Source organism: Mandrillus leucophaeus, unplaced genomic scaffold (assembly GCF_000951045.1).
Source record: "Mandrillus leucophaeus isolate KB7577 unplaced genomic scaffold, Mleu.le_1.0 Scaffold27, whole genome shotgun sequence".
In the NCBI taxonomy this organism is placed as follows: domain Eukaryota; kingdom Metazoa; phylum Chordata; class Mammalia; order Primates; family Cercopithecidae; genus Mandrillus; species Mandrillus leucophaeus.
The window spans coordinates 7,289,971-7,297,056 of NW_012102809.1; the positions used below are offsets into that span (position 1 = coordinate 7,289,971).

The 7,086-nt window shown below is 45.0% G+C and overlaps 1 pseudogene across 1 annotated transcript in view; it reads right to left on the minus strand.

The window, feature by feature from the left end:
* LOC105542910 overlaps positions 1–4,467 on the minus strand; it is a 25,259-nt pseudogene extending 20,792 nt beyond the window's left edge. Inside the window, exon 1 of the transcript XR_001006551.1 lies at positions 4,351–4,467. The product of XR_001006551.1 is annotated as a 60S ribosomal protein L3 pseudogene (transcript). The remainder of the gene's footprint in view (positions 1–4,350) is intronic.
* Between the last annotated feature and the right edge of the window lie 2,619 nt (positions 4,468–7,086).

A 7,086-nucleotide genomic window follows, 5' to 3' on the forward strand; every position in this document is an offset into this window, starting at 1 on the left:
CCAGCCTGGGTGACACAGCGCGAGACTCCGTCTCAAAAAAAAAAAAAAAAAGGAAGGGGTCATAGTATTTGTCTAGTAGAGTAAGTAGCATCTAAAAAATGGTCACAATATTTGCCAAAGGGAGCAAAACCTTTAAGACCAATAAAGAATCCTTGGGAGCTAAACTTCCTGTTTTCATCACTTTGTTAATTTGTTAAGATTTTAATTTCAGAATCCATAACATTGAGTTCTATTTATTCTGGAGGCTGGTTTACTTCACACTTGCCCCCCACCCAAAGAAAAAGATACAGAGAATTTACAACGTTTGAAACAGGAAAACAACATGTAAATGCATTTAACATATCTGATGGTGTGTATGGAAAGAATTAAAGACCAATATATTGAAAACTAAGTCTTTTTCTAAAGTAGGCAGTTAAATGCAGGAAAAACAAAAATTAGTTTAGAAAAGGAAATGTAATCACGACTGATAACTCTCTACTTGGCTATGTAGTAAGCAATATTTATATAGTTTAATAATGTAAATACAGTCCAACTAATGATGTCAACAAAGATGATATAATTATATTGAGAGGATACTGGAAGGGGAGCGTATGGTGTATGGGGATGGTGTAAGGGTAAGTGGTATCGAATTGCAATGAATGGACTATTCTTAAAAGTGTGAAAAGGGTTTAGGAAAGCAAAGAGTGCAGTACCTAGCACTGACAGTAGCAGGCAGTCAGTGCCACCTCTAGGCATGAGAGCTCAAGGGCAAGGGGGAGCAATTTCTAGAACCTAAGGGAGCAGCTATATGGAGAGTACTGCCTGCCAGAAGAGGAGGAAGGGGTTTATCTAGGAGAGTAAACGCTCTGGCCCCTGCATCCCCCTCCAGTCCAGTCTCCTGCCGATGCCTCTCATGAACCACACCCAACCCCGAAGCCAGTGATCAGGCAGCCTGTCCACTGCGTTCATACAGGTCAGCCTCTTGGTGGAATGCCCAGGATGAGAAGAATACATCTGGAAGAGGCAGATGGTGTCCAGTAGAGAGAGACAAAACTTCATCACTGGAAGATGCCAAATATCTCAAATCAACACATCGATAAAAATTGCCATTCTCCTATTACATGTGGAATTGAACCGGCTAACATTTGCAAGTGGTTGCCTCTGGGGAGCAGGAAGAATCGGGAGAAGGTGGGCAAGAAAGTGCTGTTTTTCATAAATCTTAAACTAGTTGATTGTTAAAATATTTCTGCATATTGCCTGATTAGGAAAAAATAGCAAAATATTGTAAATGTTAAAAACCAAAAAAAAAAGGAAACAAAACAAAACAAAAAACCTCAGCAGGCACAAGGAGGGGAAGAAATGTGCCAGCTTTGTCACTAAGCTAGACCCTGTGGATTTGAATCTCGCTAGCTGTGGGGCCCTGGGTCACTCTCTTTCCCTCTGGCCTTAGTTTTTACAGCTGTAAAACAAAAATAGCATTTGCAACCTCAGAGAGATTTGAATGAGATGATGTATAAAAGCATTTGGCACAAAACGAGCCTTAGATAATGACAAAGGGATGAACAGAATGAAAAAGAAAGGGAGAGAGTATGAGAGTCACTAAAAGACAATGGATATCTTTATCATTGGTTTGCTTTTGTCTTTTCTACCTTCCCTTGAAACCTTGACAGCTAACAGAGTCTCTGGTTCATGGCAAACGCTCAGTGAAAATCTGTTGGAGGAGAGAGTAGAAGACAGCCCTAGGGGACTTTTCTGCCTCACTCCTCCGTTTGCTGCAACAGGCAAGAATCCAAGGACCTCGGAATCTGCCTCTCAAGGTTTCACCTTGAGCCTGCCGTCGCAGTCAGTCACTCCCTTGATGGCCCCAGCCCACCTCCTGGCTGCCCACCTCCCTGCAGCTGGGTTTCCAGACTATCACAACCCTGTTTTGCATGTGGAGCTTCTCAGGGCCATGCCCCGTCCCTGAAGTCTCTCCTGGCTTGTATACCTGTTCCCTCCACTCATCACTCTGGAGCCTTTTTTGTGTGATGATGAACCAAGGAGCCAGGGCTGGTCCCTGTGGGACTGGTACATTGGAAAGACTGTGATACTCTGCCAATGGCTTTACCACAAAGGCCCAGGGAGGCTTTTTCAACACAGTGATGGCAAGATTGAAGAAGCACAGTGACTCATAGAAGAGACCCCTGTGGCTCAGTCACAGGGTCAGAAAGTCAGGCCGTTCTGACTGCACCCCTGCTCGTACTTCCAGGAGCGCTCCAAGGACAGATTCTGATTTCACCTTCGTGCTGCTCCCTGTCCACACGTGCTTCTCCTCTGGGTGCAATGCTCTGGTGGGAGGAAATGAAGTCCTTTGAATTCTTTACTCATTAATACCTATTCCCCATGTGGGATGCATTTTTATGGCCTACCAGTGGCCAGTCCCCTTTCATTAATAACAGAACCCTGGTGTATGGCAGTGACTGACCTTTTGCTGTCATAGGCCCTGGAATCACCATGTGATCAGGGCCTGCCTCTAGGGAAGGTCCCTCTCCCTGATGAGAGAGCTTCAGCGGGAGGAAGCCCTTTACCAAGACTCCCTCGTCTACTACTTGGGTTGCCATGGTGGGAAAGGAAACACAGTGGTCATCTTTGACTAGAAAGCAGGATTTTGCTCACACACCAAACATGGTAGAGTAGCAAGAAAGAAAGAGCCCCGGCCCTTGGGGTTATCACAAAGCCACAGAACCCACCCTGAGCCCTTCCTAGTGCTCTAAGTCAAGGGTCATGGGATCTTCAGCTGGTTGCAGCCCAAACAATCTTTAATGATGCAATGTGTACACCATCAACAGAGACATGAAAGTCAGTTTCATTGCTCTTGTATTGCCTGAGAGATGTGGATGCCTTTTTGTCAAAACTCAACCCTAAACTGAGGGCATTCTTATTTTTTGTTTATGTATTTATTATTATTATTTTTAGAGATGAGGTCTTGCTATATTACCCAGGCTGGACTTGAATTCCTGGGCTCAAGCAATCCTCCTGCCTCAGCCCCCTGAGTAGCTGGGACTATCGGCATGCACCTCCACGCCTAGCTCAGGACATTCTTGCAAGGGCAGCTATGATGTCTGTGGGTGGAACCAGATGACTTTGATCCCAAGAAAGGGCTCAGGCAGTCAGGCATGCACATTTGCAGCCTGAAGGCCATACACCATGATAGGAGGAAATGGAGCTTACCTTCCTTCCCTGCCCACAAACCTGATGTCACACTGTGAGTCCTACGAATGGGAGTCACTTTGCTCTTATGATTCTGAAAGAAGGTTTGTGGAGAGGCTTCCTTGGGAGGCTGGAAAGAGAGGGGCAGGTCTCTTCCCTGCCATGATACCAGCAAGCACTGCAGAAGTGAGATCCAGCAGTGAGTCCTCCTGGGCGGGAGCAAAAACCTTCCTAGTTGCTATCTTTGGCCTAGTTATAAGGAGAGGAGATACCACCTGGATTCTATCCTTTATCTCACCAGTGGTGCCTGGAAGGCTTCAGATTTGCAGCATGCTTTGAAATGGCTGATTTTCTTCCTAACAGATGGGCACAAGAACCCCTCTTCAATGTTTCCAGAGGAAATTATGTGAAAGAATACAATCAGCCCTCTGAGGATAATGGAGACAAGTTCCCGCATATTGGTGGGCACACGCATGATGTAGGGAGCTTGTTTAATAGGCGAGTTCTGGGCCTCAGCACTAGTACTTTAATTCATGAAATCGAGCCAAGGGCCCAGGAATCTCCTTTTGAAATAAACCGTGCGTGTCCTTCAACACAAGGTCATCAGACCATTGAAAAATAGATAGAAATGATTGAAATCCATCAATTTTTCAGGAAGTTTCATTTTGGATTTTGGGCAATGATCTTTTCTCCCTTTTTTTTTTTTTTTTCTTTTTTGAGACAGGGTCTCACCCTGTTGCCCAGGCTGGAGTGAGGTGGTGTGATCACCACTCACCGAAGCTTCACCTTCCCATGCTCAAGCAATCCTCCTGCTTCAGCTTCCTGAGTAGCTGGGACTACAGGTGCACACCACCACACCCCATTAATTTGTTTTCAATTTTCTGTAGAGACAGGGTCTCACTATGTTGTCCAGGCTAATCTTGAATTCCTGGGCTCAAGTTATCCTCCCGTCTCGGGCTCCTAAAGTGCCGGGATTATAGGCCTGTACTTGGATGTTATCCATTAACTCTCTCTTCCCAGCTCCTCCTTCCTCAAACCCTATACCTCATCCATTTCTAATTTTCATACCAGAATTACAAAAATGTAGTGGCGTGACCCTAGGTAAGAGAATTGTTCTAGCGTCCCACAATAATTTATGCCACCTGAACTCTTTATCAAGTATATGCTTTCTCCCTCAGATACATTCCACAGGCATCTGCTGAGCACGTGCTGGGGGCTCAGAAACCAGTAGGGCCTCAGTCCTTCATCTTCTCTGGGCTCCTTTTTCTGGTTTCTCTTGCCTCTGTTCACCTTTACCATCTCAACACCACTCCTTGGGAGCATCCAAATCCCTCCCCTCCCAGATGATGACCCAAGTCCCTGTGCTGGTCTTAGTCCACTTGCTCTCCCTTCTCATCTCACGCTCTCCCTTCTCATCTCTCACTCTCCCGCTATAGTCACTCTCGCCTGAGATCTGGATAACTCCTCTGCACCAACCATCTGCCTGCCCCCGGCACCTCAAACTCAACAACTCCCTCCCTCCCCAGCAACTCCTCCTGGGTTTCCTGTTTTCTGTTTCTGACACACCTACTTTCCCTGGGTCAAGACTTTGGAGTCACATTTGATGCTTTTTTTTACCCTATTTAATCCCTTACCAAATTTTACTCACTTATTTTCTGTTTCTCTCCCCTCTGTCCCTTTCATTTGCATCATGATCTTTGTGCTTGTCTTAAATTCAATTCTAGTCAAGCCTCTGGTTGCAAGAAAGAAATAACCAATCAACCTAAGGGGGTTATGAAAGACAGAGGCACATCTCACTGACACAAAATGGAAATACAAGGGGCCTCATAGGAAACGAGATTAGACCTGGGATTGAGGCAGCTATGCTTCCAGTTTTTTTGTTTTTTGTTTTTTTGTTTTTTTGTTTTTTGCCTCCTCTGGGGCCATGTGGTTTCTCACCTGGACTTCTGTCTGCAGATTTGGCCTGTTCCCCTGCTTTTCTAGCTTGTTTATCTCCCCAAGTGATTATCCCAACCCCTCATGACCTTCCAGTGCAACTGTTCTCCAGTCTAAATACAGCCTTGTTCACTTGCTCAGATTCAGAAAGGAGAGGTTCATTGGACACTGGCCAGCCAATGGATTGCACTGGCCTCACCAGGAGCCCAGCTTTAATGCTTTAATACCAGGCAGAATCATGGTATTAACATTGATTCCTGGGTGTGGCCCTTCAGCAGCAGCTACTGGGAAGGTGCATTCCAGATGGGCTGTTCGGGGGTACCCCTTTATAGTCTACTGCAGTGCTTCCTAGAAGCTGATTGAAGGACCAGTGGCATGTCCAGAACCAAGTTCTTGCCTTTTTGTTATGAAATGAGAAAAACAAGCATGTATGTATGCGAGTGTGTGCATGTGTGTGTTGGGAGGAGAAATGATATGTTGATATAAAGTCCCAGATGCCCTTTTTGGGAAATACTGTCTACACAGCAACAACATCCTTCCTGCTTAGGGAAGCTAGCAGGTCCTTTTATTTACAAAGCGAGAGTGGGACTAGGTGGTTGTTTTTATTGTTGTTGTTGTCTATGCCCTTATTTGGCAAAATAGAATATTGGGACATCTAGGTCAATCTCTTTAAGTTTTGGGGGAAACTTGGCTTGTCCATGAAATCCAAATGTCTTAGAAACACTAGGCTACGTCCTGGCTCTTTTCATAGCTTCCTAAAATGGTCTCTTGACCTTCAAGATCTCTTTTCCATCACACCACTGTCACATTAATCCCTCTAAAATGTTGTTGAGTAAAGTATTTCCTTGTTTAAGTCTGCAAGGGCTTTGCAATGATTGTGAAATCAAATAGAAAGTCCTCAGCCTGCACAAACTAGCTCCAACCTAAGGTCCCAGCCCTCTCCCACACCTCTCCCCACGCACACCATGTGCTTTAGACAAGCTCCTCCTTGCCCTTCTGACCCTTCCCCCTCAACTGCTGGGCCCCCTTTCCAGCCTATGCAGGTCCAATGATAATCCCTCCATGAAGTTCTCCAACACTCAGCTAAAGTGAATCTTCCCTAACTCTAAAGTCCTTTTACTAAAACATGCATACATTCTTAGACACACACTGCGTTCTGTGTCATTTGTGGTATTTTATGCCATTTCCTACCTACCCCACTCATCAGAGACCCTTGAGCTGCTACGTGCGTGGAGGAAGCGTGGTGAAGAGGAAGTCACAGAACATGGGATCCAAAGCATGACTCTGTTCTGGTATGACACTAGGAATGTCACTTGACTGGGATGGTCCTCCATTTGTTCATCTTCTCAGTGGACTCACTGGAATGTATATTCCATGAAGACAGGGATTTATTTTATTTTATTTTATTTTTGAGGCAGAGTTTTGCTCTTATTGCCCAGGATGGTGTGCAGTGGCACAATCTTGGCTCACCACAACCTCCACCTCTCAGGTTCAAGCAATTCTCCTATCTCAGCCTCCCAAGTAGCTGAGACTACAGGAGTCTGCCACCACGCCCGGCTAATTTTTGTATTTTTAGTAGAGACAGGGTTTCACTATGTTGATCAGGCTGGTCTTGAACTCCTGACCTCAGGTGATCCACCCATCTTGGCCTCCCAAAGTCCTGGGATTACAGGCATGAGCTACTGCACCTGGTTTTTTTGTTTTTGTTTTTTTCTTTTTTTCCTAGGCAAAGAACTTTATTAACCTTTGTTTCAAACTTTATTCCCAGGCCTTTTCCAGCTTAATTAGCTGCAAAGAATGAAATAGCGTATAAGCAAAAGATGAAAAGAGCTGCAGTGTCCAAAGGACTTGGGCTTACAAATTATTAGAGATCTAGATTTTATCAGCTCCATAAACAAAAATTTCTTCAAATGCATTCATAATATAAGATAGCAGCTCCCAGCAACTTCTTCAAGGTGTATCTTCTTCAGAAGTTGGCTCAAT